Below are 26,146 nucleotides of genomic sequence, written 5' to 3' on the forward strand. Positions count from 1 at the left end.
CCTAGTCCAAACCTCCCGATGGACGACGAGGGGGTGGGAGCGGGCAGGGTTTAAACCCATCGATATGTCCAGCGCGCTAACCGCACGACCAGGCAGCCATCATCCCTAAGAAAGATCACCACTTGCATATATACCATCACGGACATTGATTTACATTGACTTAGAAGCATCACTGACAAATATAATCTGGGACAAAAATCATTATACAAATAGATAATCAGGGACATCTCCCTGATAATCTTCATCATTGACATTAATTTCTATTGACATAGATCATATTGACGTAGATCATCAATAACATAGATCATTCCTGGACCCTAATACAGATCATCGTAGACAGAAACTAGAACACTCATATTTGCACGTTTTCACCTCGTTGGAGGAAGAAGATATTCTTTATAAATACATTTTTTTGGTTCCATTGTTAGATAAACAAATTTCTTAATACAAATTTTCTGTGTCGTGTCATATACTCACACACACACACAGAACAGTAAATGAAATTACTAAAATTTCAGACACGCGGCTTATGAAATAAAGAAAGTTTGAATGAAATTCCGCAAGACTATCCCATGGTATCGGGCTGTTTTTTTTTTTTTATACACTTTTTCAAAAGTGACTTTCTAAACTGTTCTCTCTTCAAACAGTAGCCAACAGTGTTGTTTTATCAGCAGCCATAAAACATATAGCTTACACTTTCTCAAGAGCACCACAGCGAAATTGTTCGAAAATCATTAGTTCTGGATTTTTTTATATATATATATCCCCCTTTTTTCTTCACGTATACTCCTAAGATAACGGTCCATTAATAGTAATACAGCTACATATGAAACCTCTTAAATGTTTTAATTTTTATCAAGATACAGGCTCTGAGAAAATCCGGAAATTTGATAGGGCGTAATGAAGGGGGTATCAGTTCGTGCATGTTCTTAAGGAAAAAAAAAGAAACAAACTCTAAGCCCTCGCTCCTAGTCTCGGGGGCCATCTCAAGTCAAAACCAAAATGGTGGGTGGTTAGATAAGGGCGAGATAAGGGCTAAGTGCTTGCCCCGCGTTACCCTGGTCTCTGTAAAAGTCTGCTCAATCAGAAAGCGGGGATTGGAGGAGTGGGAATGGGGGATGGGGGAGTAGTGGGAGATTATCGGGTTTAAATTGGAAGACTTTTACCTAATCACATTTTTTTTTAAAGAGTGGAACTGGAGGAAAGTTGGCAGTGGATGAACGGTTGTGTTTAAACATGGCCGACAAGAGTGTGTTCCCTAGGAGTAGTCGATAGTACTGATAGTCTCCTAACGGACATGGGGAGACAATCAGGGCGGCGGCACTGTTAGGTTTAAATTTACACCTTCATGGCGATGATCATGAATTAAGGCCAGCTCAACTACCTTTTACTAATATGTAATTAGACAGATGTAAGAGGCGTTAAACGAGGCTTCCCAGAATAACTGGCCTCGTTTTTTTTAAAAAACTTATATCAACTCACTATATCTCTGTCTGTCTGTGTGTCTGGTAAAAAGTTTGTATACGTTATTTCTACCACACCCATTCTCGGATCAAGTTTTTCACAATTATTGATTGGCATAGACAAGACATGAATCAATAAAAAAAAAACAGCAATTAGTCAATTAATTACTGGTAATTATTTATTTTGTTTGATAATAACAGGGAAAACTAATCATTCAGCATTCACATATACGGCTAAACGTGTAGGGTTTCGTCCCCTAAGATAATTGAACACGTCATTTCTCCCACACCCATTCTCGGATAATGTTGAAACTTCAAGCAATTATTTATTGTGCCTAACAAAACATGAATCAATTAAAGAATTTAACATTTAGTCATTTAATTATGGGTAATTAATTATTTTGTTAGATATCAAATAAGGGACTACATTATTGAGAGATATATTTGTAACTGCGGAGTACTTTCCCTTACATAATCTTTCTTTCCTTTTTTTTAAAAGGACTTAATTTATTTTGCTTGTTTAGCTGCACAGTTTACCTCGATTGGAATGATAGTGGATCCGATATCACATATTTGTATTTCTCTTAAGGGTTAGGCCGACTCTGCCCTCTTTCAAGATACATGCTAAAACTTCATAAGCTGTCTCCATGCTGTCCTTCTTTGGGCTGTACCCACAAACATGCATAGCCCCTCTTTGACAACTGTAGACTTTTTTTTGTTGAAGTATTAAAATATATTGTGTACAACTTTTACATTGTGATTTCTTAAAAGTTGATTGGATATGTAAGTGTATGAGTGTGTGTGTGTGTGTGTACGCGTTGTAAGACATACTCAGTAACCCCTGCCACTTTCCTGCTATTCTTCAGAGGTAACAAGGATTAATCTACCAAGCTGTGATATAATCCAGCGGCATACAGTGATCCTCAGTCTTCAATGTTTCAGGTACCTATGTAACAACAAAGCGATATTTTTTTCTACCTTTTCTTGCTGTCATGTTTGTTTTAACTAGACATTGATGTGAATAGAAAGATAAAAGGGACTCGAGTTACGCTTTGTTTGAGTTACAAGTTACTGGTCTGATCTGATAAAACCGACTGCTTTCTGCTCATAGTAAGACTTAACACGCGACATCGTTTAAACGAGTGTGCTTACAATGCTACTGCACTTGGATAATTGGAGAAACTCGGAGAAACTTGGACAGTGTTGCAATTTAAGGTCCCTCGTATTTTTGTTTGAAATTCTCCACACGCTCCGCAGAGCTTTTGGGGGGGGGGGGAACGATTTATATTATTAGTAATTTTTGTGGGGAAAAAACTTGGAATGGTTGGTTATACAGACATTGAAACCTGATCCGGTTAGTTTGGATTTCTCTCTTTCCCCTAAAATCTCTTAAGTAAACTAGAACAGTTTGAGTGCTCCAATTTGTCATAGTTTTTGGTTATACGAACAGATCTCGCAATTCATTATAACCCAAAATCAGACTTGCCTATATATAAAGGCTTATCTTCGAGTCCGAAGTATATTATCTTTTCATTCGATGTAAAAACTAAAATTTGAAGTTAAGAGATCACTAGGATAAGCCGCTAATTAAAAAAATATCCGTGAATACCTTTCAGCGGTTCTCCCATATTGTACCCCCCTTTCCATCTACCTTTCTCATTTTTACGGAGTTTACAAAAGACACAGACAGCAGACGTGGTGTGCTAAAAATAGCTCCCGCGCTAATCACCAAGTTCACTGCTCCCTCACGAAGCGCCACTTAGTACTCACGACACCGGGGTCATCAGGGCAATGTTAGATCCGTTATGTCCGAACCAAAATGAAAGATAATTAAATCCTCAGTTCTTTTTATCACATTCTTTTCTTTTTTTTTTTTTTTTAATTTTCACATTTTTTTTTTAATTATTGTGTCTGGATTTTATTTTTTAATTACGCCAGCGACTACAGGTAACGAAATATTTCATTAATTATCAAGGCTATTTAAATATGTCTGTATCTACATCCTATGCGTTTCTACCTGGAATAATAAATATTACCTGTGTTGACGAAATTAGAAAAGGAATAGGAGATTCTATAAAAATATGAGAGAAATACATGAAGTTTGGATACAAACGAACTGTAAAATAAGTAAGTAAAGGTACTCCTTCTGACAGCGGGAGTGGGGATGGGATGGGGTAGGGGGTCATTGGGGGCAGACAATGTAACGCTTACCCGCTACTATAGTTCCCCTTTCAGACCTTGTGGTCAATAGGGCAGAGGATGTAAAGGTCATCTGTTTCTGTGGCCTACGTCTGACGAGGGCGCTTGAAGATCCCGAAATTAAAAATCCCAGTCTTCACCAGGGTTCGGACCACGGTTCGGAAACCAAGCGTTTTACCTCTCAACCACCGCGCCTCACTACCCGTTACTATGGCCGACATCCAACGAGGGAGCCATGTGGTGGTCAGCACAACGACTCACCGCTTTTATTTTCCCAACGTATGTCATGTGTCCATTAGAGTTGGCTGGACTCTGAACAAGTAAAGAAAATTCCCTTTTTTTTTAGACCTTGCGATCCATAGGGCAGATGATGTTAAGGACATCTGTTTCTTGGGCCAACGGTTAACGAACAGAGTGTGATGTGGCCAGCGCAACGGCCAACCTTCTTTACTTTCCCCAACTTAAGTCACATCTAAGATTAGATCAGACCTACACATCCGAGATTAGATCAGACCTACACATCTATTATTAGGTCAGACCTACACATCTAAGATTAGATCAGACCTACACATCTAAGATTAGATCAGACCTACACATCTGAGATTAGATTATGAGAAGATCACACAATGAAAAGGGAAAATATAACTTTGACCTTGCCCTCTATTGAGGAAGAGCTCCATCAACCTTTAAAGCGACAATAAATCAGAATATTCAACAAAAAATATATTGAAGTGAAGACAGTGGAAAACTGAGATGTATGTTATAGATTCATATTGCTATTCTACACGCTAAACACTCTATATGACAATATAAATATTGAACGTTTTGAAAAAGCTAAAAAATAAAAGGTTTTATTATAAAGAATGTTATGTACAAACGTCTTTGTCTCATAAGAATGACTTTACGCCTAAGGGGAGGTCACCCGGTCTATTGAATATACAAAGTAATTTTTTCCCCTAGACAGTCTTTCATAGTTGAGCGAATTAACTATCCAGCCTAATTAAGTCATCAGACCGTTGAATTAAACGAAGGGCAATTACTGTGATTAAAATACACAAGAATTGTCTCTTGTTTTTTTTTCTCCCTGTGACGTGTCAGGCCACGTGACTAACAAGTCTTCGATCAAGCCAAGTTGGCAGGAAGTCAGTTAAATAAAATGTCCAAGTTATTGGTAGAACTCTGAGTAAAAGTAATCAAATTGGCGCGAGTAGAAGCATGGAACATTATAAGTCTCATGTACTTCACACACACAAAAAGTGTTGATTTGTACAATGGATGCATGTTCTCAAATTGTAATTCCCCCTCCCCCATGTGTATAGTAGCTCCTGAAAAGCAACTATTTGGTTTGTATGGTTTGCACGGACAAGAATCACTAGATCTAATATATATATATATCTAAAGACACTAAAGTGCTGTTTAAAATTTACATTTCATATATTGCTGCGTCTTAAAATCATATATATTTCCAGGATTTCAACCATTTCTCATTTTAAAAACAAACAACTATTGGATTATACAATACTTTTTGAGCATGTTTTGGCTCCCAAAAAAAAAGAAAAAAAAAAACAACAGCGGACCCATTGGGACCGTCGAGTTTGCTGTCTAACTTGTCACCTTGTACTTGTGTAAACAACTTAATCTCTCTTCGACTCGAAACTGCCAGAAAAAAATAAATGTATGTGGTGTGGTGGTGATACATTGTCATTGTGGATTACTCATCTCATATTTCTTAATACATGTATAGAGTTATTCTAATTATTATCATGTTATTATAATGCTACATGTTTGTTATCTTACTTCTCAAACAACAACCCATAACAGTTTTATCACCCAAGCACTGCGACTACCGGGCCACCAAAGGGTTCTAACATAGACGTTGTTTACAGTATACAAAGAGCAAATCATCTGAATGTTCAATTAGCAGCCAAGAGTAAAAGGCGATCCTCGTATTTTTTTTTTCTTTTCTTTTCCACCGAACAACGAGATTTTCAATTGGTCGGACAAATCCTCAGAGGGCGATTGAACGTGGCATTTCTCCGCCGTTTAATTTGATGTCCGATCAAAGAGTGAGAGGCGGCTCGGTTGATCATTTGTGTCACGGCTGGTCGCGCTCGGGTGACCATGCAGTCGCTCACTGAACTATGCCGATTTAATGGAAGTCAGTTACGAATGTTTTCCGTTTCGCCCCTCACTCTTTTTTGGGCGACACCGCCCTCGTCTTCTCCTCCCTCAGTACCATAAGGCGAGTCAACACTTGGCAGCATACTAAGCAGTAGTGGAACAGTAGCAGTATACTCAAATACACCTTCATGAGCCATTTGTGTTTTACGAGAGATACTTTCATAGTACTGTCTTATCTCTTGTCTACTGGGAAGGCTGCTATGAACTACATTTGTATTCAAATTAGGGCTGGCTCTGAACCATCTAAATAACGAACTGTTCTCGTGTGGATGTGTTTCTTCTATCCATGTCACCCACATTAAGGTTGCCCAATATCGTTCTTTGCAAGGTTTTCAAGCTTATACTTTGAAGGTATATTTGGCCTTTTTTTTAAAATGTTATCTCGAGAACAGCTTATTGGCCAGTGCCTCCTTTTGGTTAAATTTTTTTATTGGGGGGGGGGGGGGAATTCGCTGCTTATGAATTTTTTTTTTTGGCTTCTTTGCCTCTTTTTACAATACCTCTATTCAATTCATAACTACATAGAAGGTGGAGCCTGGACGCTGATCTCAAAAACGGCTCTAACAATTTTTCTAGAAATTTAACAGTTGGTGTGTATTGCTAAGAAAAGAATTACTAGCTCGTTGGCGACATGGGGGAAAACTTAAGTTTGACCGTTACAAGTAAAAAACAAATGAATGTAAATTAGTCTTGAGAACTAGACTTAGATCTAGAGCCAACATCGTTTTTGAACGGACTATCGCGTTCGGGAATTTCCGAATGTAAGGCATTATTGATTTAAGAGTTTAATAAATTAATGTTGAGGAAACTTTGTCTTTTAAGCCTAGATTTAAAGGCCTATCGTTGGAATCATTCAATAATAAAAAAGAATACATGGCATAGCCGTAGCGTAGTGTACAGATACTGAGTACTAAATTTAAAGTTGCTATAATTTTATTGATAGATTATCTAAGCTTAGTTTATACTTTTACATAAATTTAATATAGATTTTGTCTAGATTCTAGATCTAGAAGTAGATCTAGATCTAGACTAGATCTTCTGAGTTCTACTTGTAATGAAGCTACCAATAAATAATTGGAGGTATGTTTTTGTTTTAAATGTTTATTTTTGTTTTTATCGCTAATTATTCCTGCTTCAATCCATTTGTTTAATTTTATATCGGGGAGGTTAAATATGTTTGAAATGTTTAAGATTTCATATTCCAATGTAAAAATCGTCGAATATGCAATTATTTATATTTGGCTAACATTTTTTATTTTCGGTTTTAATTTATTACACACCAAATAAGGTCTATTATTTACATATTGTTTGAATCTCTTTTACTCTGCTCCAATCTAAAAAATATATATGTACAATTATTTCTTAATTTTTATTACTTTTTTTTTTTAAATAACACATTTTGTCTTTGTTTAGTACAAATATTTAAGCCTAGAATTCTTTGTTTGGTCTCTTACCTTCCTTATCTCTCTCTCTCTCTCTCTCTCTCTCTCTCTCTCTCTCTCTCTCTCTCTCTCTCTGGACAAAAGGGAAATGAACAATGATTAAATATCTCCAGTCGCCTCCCCTCCTATCTCTCTGAACACGCCGCTAGTGACCCTCGTAATACATTAACTATAGACTCCTCTCTATGGTCATCGCTGCTTCGGCTTGGTCTGTAATTTTCACCTTCGGGCTTCAGTGACCCATTCAGTGGGGCTAATTCCTTTCTTTCAACTTCTACTCTTCATCCCCGTGGGCGCCATCGGATCTAGTCACCTGCGTAACACTACAGGAACATCCTCCCCAAAAGAATTAGTCTGACCGCTTCACATCAGATATCTGGGTAGAAATCAACACACTTTCCAATGACGTAATTTCAATCTCTCTAGGGCTGGCAACATTGTTTGGCAAAACAAATCTAAAAGAATCAGTGATTTTTTTGTTGTTGTCTCCCTTTAACGAGGAATCAGTAGCGGAGAATCAAAGATGGAGACGGAACATTATAGTGTCTCCTGAAAACAGGGCCGGTTTTACAAATAATTACAGCATTGATATGTTTACAGTTAGGGTTAGGGTTAATGAGTTTTTTTTTTTTATTCTTGTTTGAGGTTTCTGCATGTACTTTTAGTCGTGTTTTTCTAACCCATATCAGGATTGACGTATAAGTTACACAAAATTAGGGCCCACTTTGGGAGAAAAGGGGGGGGGAGCAAAAAGTACTTTGGTAAGTCTGTTATTAATAATACTGATTTGAAATGAAAGATATGTTATTTGATTGTCTATAGACTTCTTATATTTCAGTTTAATCCTCAAGGTAACTAATATTCGGAACTGACCTATATACTATTTGGACTTATAAAGGACACCGTATAACAGAAATCTTAGAGCCACTACGGTCCTTCTAACGCACTGTAGCCATACTTTGTACAATTATTTATTATTATTTTTTGCTTTTAATTCAAAACATCAAAACATCAAGCATGAAGTTACGTTTGTCAAACCTGGGTTTTATGTTCAGGAAAAGTTCATACTTCCAGTTCAATCTCGTTTTGATGCTAGCAAATCTCCCCACAGCTCGGGATTGTGTAAAGTAGAGGGGAAAAAAGTACTACATTAGTATCTTACTGTTTGCCTCTGACTCAACAAATCTTAGCTCTATAGTGGTAAGTGTACTGTTTGTTTAAAACGAAGACTATTTATGAGTACGTTTTACTTAAGTATTCTTTTTTTTTAAAATCTGCCACTGGATGAATCTCTAGACCTTCCCCCTCAAAACTCTGGTGGAAATGACCATATTGAATATCTCTTCCCTCTAATTGATCAAAGCTACTGTAATTGCTGCACGCAAAATCATAATTAACTTTTTTTCTCAAGTCTCGTTAAGGGACCTGGTGAAAAAAACATTAATGAAAAAAACGGACGAGGTCTAATAGCGCCCCCCCCCCCCCCCAACATTTGTTGAATCAATGACGCAGTACCAATAGTGCCATCCAAACGATAATATCCTCAGTACCTATGTATGCAAGGTAAAAGAAAAAGAGAAAAAGGGGGGGGGGGTCATTTTTCCTGACATTAAACAGTGTGACAGTTTTAAAGTTAATTCCTCAACAAATGGCAGTGTAGAATTTTCTCTAAAGATGTAAACATATGATGTAACCTACTACTGGTGTACTTATTTGCTGACAATGTACTGATTTTGTCCTGACCACATCTCATGATTATGTCCTGACAACGTCTCATGATTATGTCATGACTACGTCTCATGATTATGTCCTGACCACATCTCATGATTATGTCCTGGCAACGTCTCATGATTATGTCCTGGCAACGTCTCATGATTATGTCCTGACTACGTCTCATGATTGTGTATCCTAGAAAGGTCCTGAAAATGTGCTGACTTAGATCTTTCACATTTATAAACTAATTTTCCAGCATTTTTATTTTCCAACTCATGACGCCAAGTTTTTTGGCAATAGCGCCTCTGCTAATCTTTTTAAATATATATTTTTTGTCAACGCGCCATCATTTCCATTAGGTTAATTAATTAAATCATGCAATCCTTCCACATGGCTAGCTGCTCTTAGTTTAAGAAATAAAATCCAAATACTGAACTTAAAGCTAGCTTAAAAATGTCAAGAAAAAAAAAACTCACGATGTTTTTGATGGTAAATTAAATGTTTACTAATTTAGAAAAAAAAATCAATATTTAATTTGCTTATTTGTTTGGGATTAATCCGCTATGAAAACAAAAATATAGGTCAATCACACACTTACAGACACATACACATACTAACAACTGACACACACACTTTCAAATTAAATATATATATATATATATATATATATATATATATATATATATATATATATATATATATATATATATATATATATATATATAATTGTCGGTTTAAGTTAATCCAGCAAAAGAAACAAAATCTTCACCACTTCAGCGCATCTCTTTAGCGCATCTCTTGATGTTTAACTTCCGGAGTTTTCTTTTTTGTTGTCAGGATTGGTGACGGCAGGTACAAACACAGGACCGCGTGTCGCAGATGATCTTTCCTGCCGCCTTTAATAAGATAGCGCCTCGATCTAGCTCCCTCTCCCTTCTTTTTTTTTTTCTCTGTACACTCTCCCCGCCCTTGCATCTACTCTTTCTTTTATCTCCACAAACATTCTGAATGGATGCCTGGGTTGTCACCCGTGAGAACATTTATCTGAGACAATACTGTTTGGGGGGGGGGGGGGGTCAACTACTGTTGAAATGGGGGGGGGGGGGAGGCGGATACGGTCGGAGGTTCCCAGCAATTAGCACTTCCGGTAAACTTCCATTCCAAAGATACACCTAGAAATTAGTGAAATAATTATTGTAATTATTTTAGTTATTTTCAACGTTCACCTTTTTTTTTAAAACCTAAAACCTAAACAATTTAACGTTCATACCTATAATTGTTAAGGTCGGTGCACTATGTAAAGCATAGGACTGGCATATTAACTCTGAAACAAAGTGTTCATATTTAATTACGTTCAATTCTGATGGAACACCCGAAACATTTTTTTTTAAAGATACTGAGTAGGTGTAGTGTAATATTTATATGATAGATCTGTTGTTTACAAAACTTCACTAGGTTGACAAAGTTACTTTCAGTGTGTTAAGACATTCTCTGAGATGTTGTTCTGTTGTCCTGCTCTGCTTTTGTCATTCCCCTTTGTTACTTACTTATCTTTGTGTCTCTACAACAGAAGAGGGACTTTAATCTACCGCACACTTTCATGGCTACATTTGTCTACAGCACGATGTCAGGGCTACATTTATCTACCGCACACTTTCATGGCTACATTTGTCTACCTCACACTTTCATGGCTACATTTGTCTACCTCACACTTTCATGGCTACATTTGTCTACCTCACACTTTCATGGCTACATTTGTCTACCTCACACTTTCATGGCTACATTTGTCTACAGCACAATGTCAGGGCTACATTTATCTACCTCACACTTTCATGGCTACATTTGTCTACCTCACACTTTCATGGCTACATTTGTCTACCTCACACTTTCATGGCTACATTTGTCTACCTCACACTTTCATGGCTACATTTGTCTACAGCACAATGTCAGGGCTACATTTATCTACCTCACACTTTCATGGCTACATTTGTCTACCTCACACTTTCATGGCTACATTTGTCTACAGCACAATGTCAGGGCTACATTTATCTACCGCACACTTTCATGGCTATAGTTATCTACCTCACACTTTCAGAGCTACGCTTGGCTTGTGACTGAGGACAGATCTAGCTGCAATTCTTTAAGGGTGAAGGACACAAAACTTAAATTTGAGTCTCGCTTTGCGATGTCTTGCTTGTGGTGTTCCCACGTTGACCCCAATTGTGATTTAAAGTACGTACAAAGATTTGGCGCACTGATACAGATTGGGGTTTAATGCAATTGCACGAGTTTATGTGTGTGTGTGTGAGATGCATTTAGTGTGCGTGTGTTTGCTTGTTGTATATGATCTAAGTGTTTTTGATTATTTGTTTGTAGGGTTAGGGTTATACACATATACATGTGTATATGTATTGAGAATGGGGCAGGGTTGATGCACTTTCTATCGTGGGGGACAGAGTATGCACCAGTAGTTTGCAGACGATGTATTCATTTGTTATCAACCGCATGTCCACACATCCCCCGCTAGCGTACCTAACACAAACTCACTTTCAACCCCTCTCATGCACACAGACTACAACACTCTACACTCATACGCTGAACTTTTTTTGGCATCACGAGTGAGCGCAATTTTTTTTTCGCTTACTAAAAAAAAAAAAGTTGACATTCTGCGACCTTACAAGGGAGGTAAAAAAACGTTTTTGTGGGAAATCCGACAATTACCTCCCATCATTTATCACATGCAGACTTAACAAAATTTGACTTCGTAAATAATATAGTCACGTGAAGCTAATTTAAAACAGGAAAACATTCTCTTATTGAAGTAAAAACACTATAAAAAGAAAATGCAGGCACATAGCGGTCCTTTTAAGAAAGCCTTCCATTTTTTCAATAGATGGGTTGCTGATTATTGACCTTGTGGAATAGCAAGCTATATAATCGAAGAAGCTAAATAAACAAACATTAAATACTTAAAAAAAAAAGAAACTTATATAAGTGAAAGAACTGCACATTTACAGCCATATAAATCTGATAATAGTAAGATTTTTCCCCTTTTTCTATATCAAACAAGACTAATTACAATTGATTAATTATTTTTTTTTAAATTGATTTATGTTATATTAGGTACATTGAATAATTGTGCAAAGAATGGGAAGTAGAGAAATAACGTGTACAAGATTTGTACCAGTTGATATAAGCTTTATAGCAAGCTTCATACTAGGCTAGATTATACACGCAATGGAGTTAGGCAGAGTTAAAGAGTTACCAAGACTATTCTAAGATGGCTGATATAAATAGGACCAGTTGATATTCCTATGAAATAGCTCGTCAAAGGCCCCATACATTGGCTCACCTAGTTCCCTTGTAGTGTTCCCCTGTCTGTAGGATTCATTGTGTTCAAGAGTAGTGCCACGATGTGGGCTCGTATAATGAGTTGTGTCATTGACAACTGATTTACTGGACAGCTCCAAAGACGTTAAATGCCATTTTGAACTCGTGAAATGGCACTGTGACATTTGAACTTGAGATTCTCTTTGGCCCGGCCAGCCCTTCACCAAACCGTCATCTCGTGGTCTCGGATAGTAGGTAATGTTACTCGCGTATAATGTTTTCTGATAGTTCTTTTTTAAACTTATGTTTTTGAAGAGCTCACTGAGATCTCGATTATTGTTCCTGACCCCTGCAAAAAAAAGGAGCATGTTTGAAATAAACGTTTTAAAAGTAATCCCCTAAAAACAAACTTGACTTCATCACGCCCAAAACATATCATCAAGGTAACATCTCTACAAATACATACTCACACACAAACACATAACACAGATATTAACAACAAAAAATATTAAAAATGACCAGTCTTGTCAGTGCTTTTAGATTTTGAATTTATAAGTAGCTGTCAATGAGCACACCAGTAAACCTACACAGCAACGAAAGATCACCACCAGTGTACAATTATTGTCAGTCTAAAATCTTAACCGTCTAATTAATTATATTGCCGTTTCAATTTTGTGACCTTTAAACCTTAACATCCCCCCTCCCCCCCCCCCCCCCCCACTGCCTTCCTGGCCTTCTTCTTATTATCTGTCCATCTTGTCAATCAAACACATCTCTTTGTCTTCTCACTCCGCGATAACATTCCACTCATTCGTGGTCTCCAGGCTGGACAGTGGTGGACATTTAGTGGACATAGCGACCGTTAGCCCCGTACACATTATAACAGCTTTCGCACTGATAGGAAATGAATAGAAGGACCTAGTTAGGTTACTTAAAAAGTTAAATAAAAAAAAAAAGACGCGGGGGATGGGGAGTGCAGGGCTGGGAAGGACGCGTATACACATCTGCGTTGTCCATCGTGCGGTCAGTGATAATGTGCACCTCGCGGTCACCTGTCTCAGGTGCGAAACATAAAAAAAAAATGGGGTGAAGGAAAGAAGCGGGGAGCGAAGCAGTATATCAGCGAACATTACATGCTGCGGACATGTCCAGCATTGTGGTCGTTCACGCTGTCCCGTCCCGTTTGGAGGCGGTGGTGAAAAGATCAAAAGCTTAACCGTGACTGTTTTATTCCACGTCCCCCCGCTGTGCACTTGGACTAGGTCACACTGTATCAAACTGGACGCAGGACACAGTTGAATGCGTCCGGAACTTACTCTATAGTTTTCTATACGGGATGTAGCATCGATAACGGCTTTGTTTCTGCATTGTGTTTACATTATTGTTATTATTAGTGTGATATTATACTGGCCTCATTCAGTATCGGATTTACGTGTTCTGACTACCAGTTTTGTGTTTGGTGTGTGAACTATTTCTTGAAGAGTTTTTTTTTGTCGATTAATAATTTATTCTAAAAGTGTGACGTGATCATTGCTTTTGTTTATGCAAATGAGCACGAGAAAATTAAGATTATAAACAATTGACAGTTAACTACGTCCCAACAAGTATTAACCCGTTCAGTCTCTTTCCTTGTTTATGACCTATTTTCGAGTCGGACTGTTTTCGTTGTTTAAAATAATTAGAAATTGAGTGAATTTCTGAGAGTTCTTTCACTTGGATACACGCTCGATCTTTGGAGTATATAGATTTCAATACACTTGTAAGTAGACTGAGCTTCTATTTAAAATAATATTTTCCATAACCATTGCTTCTGCAAATCGTCTTGCTTGAATGTATTATACTATAAGCTAGAACACATTCGTACAAGTGCTCCTTATTCCCTAGAAATAGACAATAGATTGGGTTGCCTGAATCAGCCAGGAAAACCGACTTAGCAGAGTCTAAGTCATAGATTAACATACACTACAAGATTGACACATTGAAATGGGTAGGACGTAATTATCTTTTTTTGTTTTTGAAGTAACGTCTGTTATGGGCGTGATTTAAGAGTAACACGCATTCTACTAGTATTGTCACGCTGTTATCGCGTTCAGATCCTGCCCACCGTCATATGCTGCCATCCTGCAGGCATGGCCTGGGAAGTACTTCCATTGTGTAGGAACGAACGAAACTTGGACAACAAAACCCCTCGTACTAAGCTCAACTTGTTTTAACGCTTATCTAATGTACGTTATTAGCCGCACTCTCCACCACTTATTATGGGAATAAGGCTCAAGAAATAAATTGTCACATCCGGTTATTCGGAGCTGCCTGTTATTAGACAAAAAAGATCGCGTTCCGATTAACCGGAATTTTTTTTTCAAAGATCAATATTTAAAAAATCGATTCTCGTTCGCACTTAAAAAAATGTTTAGAGAATAAACTATTCCATTCATTTTGCACTCTTAAAAAATGACTGCTGCACTTCTTTCCTCAATGATTAAGCCCTTTCAAATCAAATTATCGAGATTTGGTGATAGCAGACGATAAACAAGAATTTGAAAAAGAGCAAAATGGGAATCAACGTCTGGGTCTAAATCTTCTTAAATCACCAACTTTGGGGGGTAACACGGGTAAGAAGGCTTGTAAATTCTTGGAACGTACGGGGTCAATCGGTTGACATTGACAATATTATGGTTATGTCCCTTTATAAACTGGGGCCGCGTGTTTTGATTTCAGCTGCTATACGTCAAGAGTTTGTGTCCTTTGTATCTGGAATCTCACCTCGATAAATCACTCTCCCACATGCCCTCGTTCACACATACTCGCTCACCCTCACACCCACACAAACTCACGGGCAACAAAAGAGCTTACCTTGTCTGACAGTCCAAACGCAGGCTGTGACACAGGTGTGAGGCAAACAGTTCGCCATACCTGGTGACCTGGACCTCATTCGGTAATCTATTCTTTTTTTTTTTTTTTTTTTTAAGAAACTCCTCTTGTTTGTCCAAAGTCATATATATCTACTGGACTCGGAGTTCTAGCGGTGAACAATAGAGGGTGCTGGGGTGTATTTGTAAGACAATGAGGCTGAAGCTGGGAAGGTGCCTCGTCCAGGTGACTTAGTGCTCGAGTCATAGGGAACCTCCTGCTTGGAAAGACATTATACAGTGCACAGAACTTCCTCAAAATGCCGTCTATTCCTTAGACTATATATATCAGTGGTCCCCCACCGGCTAGGGATGGACACTTTCATTTACACTCTTATCACGAGTCAGTAAGTCGTCGAGTCCAATCGAAACAAGCTTCTCTTTCTTTATTAATCTCTGTGGGCAGACATTTTATGGGGCCGGATATCACCTCGTCACCGCAAGGATTTGACCCGCGACCCTTTCTTTATGCACCATTGGACTATATCAATGTACAATCTAATTCTAATATATATTTTTCATTCCCCCAAACTATCATTCAAGTCTTAGGGGCGTCCTGATCGGGGTTTCAAAATGAACCTTTTTTTTTCGTAAGCCTCACGCTTTACCGCTCAGCCACCATTAATTAGTTACAGGAAAGATTGGCTGGCTGATTAAAATTAGAGTAAAATGCCTCACAATCCCAATACCCTTCTTCCCTATCCCACCTGTCCATTTAAAAAGGTCGATATTGGATTTGCGCTGTCCAAAAGTCGGTCTGTCACATTTAGGTCTCAAAAAAACAAACAGTAAAAAATAATATAGAGCCCCTTTCAGGCCTAGCAATATATCGGGCAGGTGATGGTTAACGAGGGTGCCATGTGGCAGGCACAACGCCCAACCGCCTTTACTTTTCCAACTCAAATATCAGGTACCCATTTAGATGTGGGTGGACTTATGGACATTTGTGAAATCTCAAAATTAAAAAAAAAACTGTCTTCACTGAGATTCGAACCCGGGGTATCTCAGTTCGGAAACCAAGTGCTCTACCACTCATCCCCCCCCCCCATATACATCATTTGTCTTTAAATTTTATAAAATAAAGTGTAAGGATACCTGCATAGCATTATAAATCAAACTGTGAGATGTGTGGCTGAGTGTCATAAACCAGTAAGCTACATTTACAAGATACCCCATCACCCCACATTGTCACATAAAGAGATCGGATCATAGCGCACTGAGCAAGCTGTGGCATGAAAGTTGTGTTAAACAAAAAGGAAGTAAAATAATCTTTCATTATAATTATATTATTTTGTCTTTCCCTAATGAAATAGAATATATTCTTATCCGCATTCTTCACTTTTAAAAGGTGTAGTTTTATTTGCAACATAATTTGTGATTGCGACTGACCATCAAGGGTCGCACACGAGTTTTGTGGAACACAAACTCCCTTTATTCTTTTTTTAAATTAACTACCATTTCCATTGCTTAAGCAAGTAGCAACTTCATAATTTACATACGAACGAAAGGTACATCAAAGCTAGAGCGAATCATTTTCTAAAGTTGATATATGCACATTTTATTTTACATTCTAGTCATCACAAATGTTCCGTGTTGCACCAAACCGAGTGTCAAAATGAAACCAGGGGGTATTATGGCTTTAGAACGCGATAAATATCGGGTTTTCTGGGTGGCGGGAAAAAAAAACTGCACTATATTTCACCAGCACCTTCTAACGATCACATACTTATGTATCTTCTATATATATGTACACACACACACACACGTTACTTTGTTCATGATAGGTGCATACTAACACACACATACACACACTCCAATGTATGTTCACTCTTTGTTTAGTAAACTCCGTGAACATGTAAACACTGTATTTTTTATTGCTATGGGCAGACAACTCCGGTGTCATTTTTAAAACACCCAAGATTCCCATGGAAAAACCCAGACACGGACACAAAGTGGCCAATTGTTCTCTATAATACGTCATCCTGCATATCTTAGGCATAGGCGTAGACGAAATCTACACAAATTAGGGCGAAGAAGGGAGATTGTGATTTTTAAAAATAGGTTACCATTAAAAATGAACAATAGGGTTTCAGATTTAGAAAAAAAAAAAAAAAAGGTATTTAAACTCTGTCATACTTACATCATTTTTGTGGTATAGACATATATACTCTCCTCGTTCTTTCTTCTTCTTTTTTCTTTATTAAATTTCTTTTTTTCCCCTTCTTTCTTGTTTTCATCTTTCTCTTTTTTGTTCTCTTTCTTTCTCTTCTTGTTTCGTTTTTGGCCCTCTACTCTTGTTTCTCTCTCTCTCTCTCTCTCTCTCTCTCTCTCTCTGTCATTATTTCTCTCTCTTTAATAATAGACGTCCATTTTCACTCAACACAACTTAATTGTTGCCCAAGTACCTCCTACAAAATCTCAAAACATCGATACATCAACCAATGCTGACCAACTATTTGACGAACTTCTAGATGTAGTTCAAGACTTCAAGTATCTGCCTACTCAACTAGCATCACATGGCAAAGGTCCTATGCAGCAATTCTAACTATAACGACGGTCCTGATGGTCACTATTTTTTTTTTGTTTAAACGTCATTTGTCTTCGGTGCAGAAGTAATTATCACAATTACGTCCAGTAAAATGATGAAACTAATTATCCTATACCATATCACACGCCCTTCTCTGATAATTATTATCTATCATACCATCTATGTAATTATCCATCCGTGCAATTATCATTCTGGAGGTATTCTTTCCATCCACCCATCTAATTAACTGTTTTCACCGAGAGAGAGAGAGAGGGGGAGAGACAAAGAGAGATAGAGAGATTTAGGGTGTGTGTGTGTGTGAGACAGAAATATGTAGTTGCAGGCGACCTTTGGCCAGTCTGGTTGTCAGTCGTGACGTCATTGCTGCACCCTCGGCAGCCCCCTCGTCTACTTCTCGCCTATCACCTCGTTATCCTTCAGTTCCTCGCCACTTTGCACAGCATTGACATGACCGACAGACAGTCGCTCTCTTGGTATGTGTGTGTGTGTGTGTTGGAATAAAATGGGGTGGGGGGAGATGGAGAGATACAAGAAACTAGAGGGAAAAGATGGGACAAGGAATAAAAAAGGTGTATGGGGGGGGGGGGGGTTAATATCACTGCGACAGTCAGCAACAAACTTGGGCCCGTGTCCGGATATTACAGACTAGTTTCAGAGACTGTCAAGCTTACGTCGGTGTACAGACTTAGACCCACCGCAGAGGAGATCTAAGTAGGCAGCTGTAGAGGTCACAAGTTTTACGATGGTGTTGTGTGGCCAGCAGAATGTTCTGGAAGCATATAGTCCAGATAGATTTAGATAAAGAGTTGGCTAGAGAGAAAGGGAGGAGGTGGTTAAAACATCTAAAAAAATAAAAAGGTTTCACAGGATTCGAACATAAACCTTACGTTGACAGTGACGCACCATTTAAAAAAGAATTATTTAATCCTCTAGCCATTGAAAAAGAAAGCTGTAATTCGGACATGGCTTATATCAAATCATATTTATAGATATAAGTTAATTTATTAGCGCTTTAGAGTAATGAATTTTAGAACTTGAGTTTTAAAATATGGATCTTCAAAATATAGAATTTTAGAACTTAAGATATTAGAATTTTAGAATACAGAACTTAGGAATTTAGAATTTTAGAATATAGGACATCGGAAGAAATAATTTAAGAAAATAAAACTTAGAACTTTAGAATATTGAACATCTAACGAGATATCAGCTTTCTGTTTACGACTCTGGAGGAGCCTACGAGGTTTGATATTAATGTCATGTGAAGTGATTTATTGACCTGTACTGAGTTTGATTCGGAACCTATTGATTGATTGTTGCCACATAATTCACTCAGTAATTCATTAACTCACCGCGCGCATTTCTTAATTCACTCAGTAATTTCTGCACATGTCTTTTTTTTTTTTTCTCATTAACGATATCATTACCAGAGTCAGGTAATATAAGAGAAAGAGAGAGAGAGAAAGAGAGAGAGAGAGAGAGAGAGAGAGAATAATAGAGAAAGACTGTGACTAGAGGTGGAAAAAACACGTGGAGAGAAGTGCTCTAGAGAGTTTTTTTTTTAATTTTTATTTCCAAAACTGTAATTATCAAAAAGAAAATAATTATTTCAGGAATGGGGACCACAATGGCCGAAGGACTGACATTTGTTTCGCTTGGTACAAATTAAATATGTTTGATATCGTTGAATGGTTTAAAGTTCTAATGTCCTAGTTTTATGGGTCTAAGATGCTCTCTATATACTAGATGTGTAGTGCATTGCAGGATGTCCTTACTAGAATAGGTTGTGTCTTCTTGGGTGTAGGTGGGGGGTTGATTTGTTTGATTTTTAGTTCAATGACTTTATTTATCTTCTGTTTTGAAAGTAAAAGTTTTGCTGGTTTTCTCGACATCACTCTTTCACACAATTCTATCAATAGAATAACAGTAATTTGTTTTAAAGAATTTTTTTTTTTTTTTTGGTGTCAGAAGTCAAATTTGTTAACGTTCTTATACAAATCAGATGAAGTAAGTCTACCATTGAAATGTTGTCTGCAAAAAATATCGTACTTTATAGCGTAACTAGCTTAAAGTATTTTTTTTTGTATAATCGTGTCTTATTTTTTCAAATAGGTTGGCTTATATTACTGTTTAAAAATATGTAGAAACAGTCACATTTAAACTTAGCTCCCAAACTTCTCGAGATAAAATATTGTGTGTTTTAAGATAGCTGTTTTTGCCTTGCACCCAATGGGTGCAGTTCTGTTAGCCTTGTGGATATGTATCTTATGCCAAGATGGTGGAGGCTTCTTACTTCAAGCTTATGTCATTCCTCCGTCTTGAAATTCGGCGGGGTCGCAGTTTTAACAGTTTCATATGCAACTCAATGGGAATTCTGGTTTCTGTTAGAGGCTACAGTGTAGGTGTGCAAGGAAGTCAGGCTACATAACTAAAGGTTTTTGGGGTTCAGTAGCATGAACATGACATTGTATATTTATGTAACCAATTGCATGTTGTCGACATATGTTGCTAGTTCGTTTCGTACTGTTTAAAATGAAGGTGTATTTTTATTTTCCCTAAAAAATCTTGGTCGTCTTGCGATATTTTTTTTTAGAGCTTTATACTAAAAACTGAACATTTCAAGAGATATGTCTCTCTGGTTTGACCTTGACCCACATGTTACAGAACAAAGTATTGTTAATCCCTACATGAAAGGGAAGGGCCTGCTCAACAAATTAAAATAAATGATTAAGGGGAGTTGAATAGAAAAAAAAAAAGAAGAGAGTTTGCCCCCTTCCTTTGTTTCCCGCCGTTTTCAATCCCGGTCTTGTGTTCTTCTTTGAATCAATTAAGCTTATGAATTTTCATCCTCTCGTCTGCTACGTTTTGTCTTGTCTTCCGTTCTCCGACACATCCATCTTTCCATCGGCACTTCGTTTCATTCCTCGAGTGTCGCTGGTGTTTGAGTCCTGACTGATTTTGTGTTGCTTTAAATATGGTGAAAGAAAATGTTTTATTGTGTTGGGCAAGAGACACACGACGACACATTAAATTTAAAAAAAAAAGGAAAAAAATAAATGGAGGGTGGCGGGGAGTGGACGGGGAGCAACAAACGTTTCATGCATTTCGCTTTTTCTTATTGATCACATTCCTTCTATCTCGTACTCTCTCTCTCTCTCTCTCTCTCTTACCCTCTCTATCTCTCTCTTTCTCTCTCTCTCTCTCTTAACCTCTCTACCTCTCTCTTTCTCTCTCTCTTTCTCTCTCTCTCTCTCTCTCTCTCTCTCTCTCTCTCTCTCTCTCTCTCTGTACTTCTCAATTCTAGGCTACTTCCTATCCAACCTCAACATCTTTTTTTTTTCCTCTCAATCTTTTATCTTAGCCTCCTTTTATTCAACTTATCTTTACTCGTTCTCTCATTCTGTTTCTCTTTCTGTCTGTCTGTCTGTCTGTCTGTCTGTCTGTCTGTCTGTCTGTCTGTCTGTCTGTCTGTCTGTCTGTCTCTCTCTCTCTCTCTCTCTCACACACACACACACACACTTACTTCAAATTTCGTCTCTTCTTAACTTCTTTCTTTTAACGACAACTCTGATATTGTATTCTTCCCGCGGGCCTAAAGTATGTTGTGTTTATCCCTGCCTGCCCCGGTGTCCTTGTTTTAGACACAGCGCGCATGCACTCATCAATATGGACCACACACATGTTTGTGGGGCTCTCACCCTAACCTTGCCAGATAGCTGACCCACACATGTTTGACCCCCTCCCCCCTGCGCAACATTGGGGTCCCCCGTCACATCTCGCCTCTAATTCATGGCCCCACTTAACCCCATTCCGCGGAATGGCATCGGAAAAACTGGATCGATCTCTTCGGGACGTTCTCTCTCTCTCTCTGTGTAGCCCTCGTCCTGTTCTCCTTTGTTTTAGTCTATCTCTCTGTGTCTCTCGTAGTCTCTGTCTGACTGTCTTTTTCTGGATTCTGTCTCAACGTCTCTCTATCTGTCTCTCTCGTTCTCTCTCACTCACTCTTTGCTTTCTTCTGCCTCTTCGGGAGGACGGTGCACACAAAAACTGGGACGTTGAAAGAGGCGTGGGGGGTCAAAGGGAATTGCTGAGTAAATCAGACAGTGGGGGACGAAAGGAAAGAACACACACACACATACACAGCAAATGGCGATCTGATTTGAAGTTATTAGGTTGTGATTTGTACGTGGTTCTTTAGGAAGACGAGCTTTATAGAGGGCGAGCAAGAACTCAAGGAACAGAGAATCTAGCACAGTTTTGTTCTCGTTGGTTTTTAGTTTTATTTGTATTTGATGATGGGGCTATGTTTTTAATGCCGTTTTATGCTTTTATACTGTTGATGTCTTGGTGTTGTTAATGTTGCTGATAGGGTCGGCCTTATTGATATTACTGTAGGCCCATTTCTTACTTCAACTACCGCTATTCAACCAAGTAATGATAATACTTGTCTTTGAGTTTGAAGCTATTTTATGTTGAATACTTCAAACGTAAATGAGTGTCTACATTTGAACATTGCAGGTTGTATCAGTCTGAACTATTCTGTTGGTAACTTTTATTTAGTTAGCACTTTTGAACTTCAAAAGAGCGTCCTTGACATTATTTACTTATTAGTGAAAATCTCCCAATAGATCTATATTGTATAACTATGAACTTGAACCTTGCATACCACCTTGAACCCGCTGAATATGCCCATGTATGTATCTTTTTTTTTTTTTTTAGTGGGTCACTTTTGCAAATCTGATATACATAAAAGTTTGGCGTAGTTTTGATGACAATATTTAGAATGTTAAACTCGTGAAGCTTATGTGTATGTGTACGTAGGCTTTACACATCGTCCGACTTTGAAAACTAGGATACACACATCTGACAGTCCAGCTATATATTGTAACTGCGCTTTGATAGGACCTTCACTGGCATACGTCACCTTAACTGCCAATATTTCACTAGCAGACGTCAACTAACTGCCAATATTTCATCAAGCCAGATTCTCCAGTTACCATGCAGTGTCACCGTGCTCTGGCTTCGCCAGGCCCGTACCTGCGCCAGCACCGAGGCTGAACGAGTGCTTAACTCCAGTGAACGCGAGGGTTAAAGGGAAGAAAAGCACTTATTTAATTACCCCGATTTGAAACGTCTGCCAGACAGAGGGGAATTACAAGTCCTGTTCTTAATTGACTTTTTGACCTCATGCAATCCTCGAATTTGTCCTAGCTTAAAAATCAATGTCTTTTTTTTTTTTAAATTTATTTTAATTTGTATTTATTTTAAGCGAAAAGTTGCGTGATGTGTTGAGATGCTCTAAGTCTACACATCCGGATGTCATTCCAGGGCTCATTATATATATACTTATAATATTGATCCTACTAAGATGGTACCTTAATACTCAAGGACCATGTTTCAATTGAATTACAATACTCCAGGACCATATATAAAAATGTACTTTAGAGGTTTTTAACATTCTTGGAAACAAAAGGAACTACCATTATTATTTGAAAGTAATAAAACAATGAATGAATGTTATTTAGTGTGTAGATGGCTTGGTATTGTCCTATGCAGAGATGTTATCTATTAGAACACACGTACTATTCATAGTGAACATTTTTTAAAATTAAAGTCAATAATAACAACGTAACAAACAACTTGACTGCCAATGTGACCAGGATCCGACATTCTTATCTTTGTATATAGTAGCTGGACAGTCAAATGGATCGCCAAGAAGATTCTCCTCTCTCTCTCTCTCTCTCTCTCTCTCTCTCTCTCTCTCTCTGTCTCTCTCTCTCTGTCTCTCTCTCTGTCTCTCTCTCTCTGTCTCTCTCTCTCTCTGTCTCTCTCTCTGTCTCTCTCTCTCTGTCTCTCTCTCTCTGTCTCTCTCTCTGTCTCTCTCTCTGTCTCTCTCTGTCTCTCTCTGTCTCTCGTTCTCTTCCACGTGTGATCAGCTCAATGGCAATAAAGCCAATTTATTTTAATAGCCATTTCACACACACACACAAAACAATCAGCAGAAGAAAAACAAACAAACAAACAAAAAACAACACAAATAAACAACCACGCTTTTTATAAAATAGTATTTTTACACTGGAAGTACAATTGTAGTTTGCGTCTAACTTTTCTTTTAGCTAATAACCTAGAGCTCTATAGAGATAGAAATATTTTAGTTTTACATTCGTTATGACTATTGCTCAATGATGCAATGGGGAAAATAATACAGAACAAAATGCTTCGTTTATAAATACTAAAGGTGACCCATTTAAACGTGATTATATACTGAAAATAGTTTTGGTATTGTCTAAGCTAGTCTATTGCAATTGCATTCAAAAAGTGTTTTGTTTTGAAATTATTTTGCAGAGTTCAGAGGTCATTGATTCGTGAGTAAAAAATTATTCGGGACGCTGTATCAATGAAGTTTATATAAAAAAATAGTAATAAAAATACCCCAGCAAAATTAACTGATCTGCAGCAGCTTGGAATGTGGAAGGTCATTTGAAGGTCAGTGGAATAATTTAGCTGTTTGTGTTTATGTTGAATGTGTCATGTTGACCTGTGACGCCCAAGGTTACTATAAGAGAAGGAGGGAGGGGGGAGGGAGGAAAAGAAACGCCCTTGTTATCAAAACATCTCCCCATCACGGCAGTGGCTCCAGCAGAGATCTAGAGCATTTCGACTCTACATCTTGCGTTTGGTGTGCTCGTGGATGGCTCGCCTGATTAGTTGATAGACAAAAAAACATGTCACGTACACATGTCTTGTACACCAATAATTCCTTAATACACATGTTGTATGTTGATAGTGTACACTGAAAAGCCTAGCACAAACTGTAGTGTATGTTGATAGTGTACACAAGCACAAATCTGCCATCATGTTGTTGTATGTTGAAATAGTTTTCCAATAATGACACATTCGTTGGTCTTCCTTACAGCTACGTCATTGGGTACGTCATTGAGATTGTACTGGGTCACGTGTCGATCACGTGCTAGTCCCCCCCTCCCCTCCCCTTCATACTTCACTTGTTGTGTGCTTACAACAATTAGTCATTACACTTATTTATCCAATCCACTTAATAAGCAGTCCATCTGCCATTTTTTCCCCCTTGCAAAACATTTTTTGACGTCCCTTGTTTTTTTTTTTTCATTGGTTGAATCTCTAGCCTAGCAGGACCGTCTCAATAACCAGCAGGACCGTCTCAATAACCAGCAGGACCGTCTCAATAACCCTGTTTGGCTTCGCCTTTAGCTTTTTTGATATGAAAAAAAAAAGCTGGAGAAAGCGGGTGCCGCGTGGCTTTTTAAAAATTGAAGCGTAGTGAAAATGCGTCAATGAATACAAATTAATAAATGACTTTTTTTTAGTATCGTACTTTCTAAATCTAGATCAACATGTTTAATCATTAAATAAATTTGAGATCTAATTGAAATGCCGTAAATAATAATAAAAACTAAAGAAGGCGAAATTTTGAGTGTTGGCTATTGCGGATTTTCAAATATGGCGGACGACTATTAATAGCCATCTTTTTGTTGTATCTGGTGTACACAATGTGGGTATATACTATGTATTTTAATAGGCACGTGGTGATGTCGTGAAATGCTTAGCACTGCAGAATCAAATGGTTAAACTCTTCTGTCTCTACACTATATATAATATCCTCATGCTGGAAGTGTAAGAGATTTGCTCTGTGACGATGCAGGAAACATTAAGACGTTCGCTCAATGATTGGAACGTAAATCGAAGCGAATTTACATATTTCAACTAACGTGCGTTAATGCTGCAAAAAGTTTTGTGAAGCTCAACTGCTGCTCTGGCACATTTAGTTGGCTACAGTGATATTTTCATTAACCGCTTTTATGTCCTTGACATTGCTTAGTTGACCTATTTGAAAATGTAAGCCATTTTAACTTTCTTACGTTTCTCTTTAGGTTTCCTTACATTTCCACCACATTTTTCATATCACTTTCTCTTCTTTTTTTTTTTTCACTGTTACTGTATTTTGTTGCTTAAGGAATTGAGACTGGACCTAAAAAAATAAATATGTAAACATCGTGAAAATTTTCAAACGAAATAGAAGTTAGATGAAAAAGTCAGCAACAAAGTTCAGATTGTGTCATTGAGGGAATATTTGTGGATAGAGAGTATGTAATCAGGTCAATCGCGTTGAAAGGAAAAAATTTCTACGACAAATTTAAAATCGATTGCTAGAATAAAAACAAATATACTAGGGAATCTTAACGGTTTTTTCGTGATATGTTTGTGTATGTGTTTGTGTGTGTTTAAGGGAGAGAGAGAGAGAAACTTTCTCTAAAACCTTTTAAATATTCCATTGCACTGTTCTTATCCTAACATATCGGTACAATCGCCTGTGTTCTTAAAGTA

At 37.8% G+C, this 26,146-nt stretch overlaps 1 protein-coding gene across 4 annotated transcripts in view; it reads left to right on the top strand.

Annotated features, from left to right (window-relative positions):
• LOC106070043 (zinc finger homeobox protein 4-like) overlaps positions 1-26,146 on the top strand; it is a 309,151-nt gene that overhangs the window by 74,097 nt on the left and 208,908 nt on the right. For all 4 annotated transcript variants that reach the window (XM_056036650.1, XM_056036654.1, XM_056036652.1 and 1 more), the window contains exon 3: positions 24,128-24,268. The gene's annotated coding sequence lies outside the window, so the exon portion shown is untranslated. The remainder of the gene's footprint in view (positions 1-24,127; positions 24,269-26,146) is intronic.

Source organism: Biomphalaria glabrata, chromosome 7, assembly GCF_947242115.1.
Source record: "Biomphalaria glabrata chromosome 7, xgBioGlab47.1, whole genome shotgun sequence".
Lineage (NCBI taxonomy): Eukaryota > Metazoa > Mollusca > Gastropoda > Planorbidae > Biomphalaria > Biomphalaria glabrata.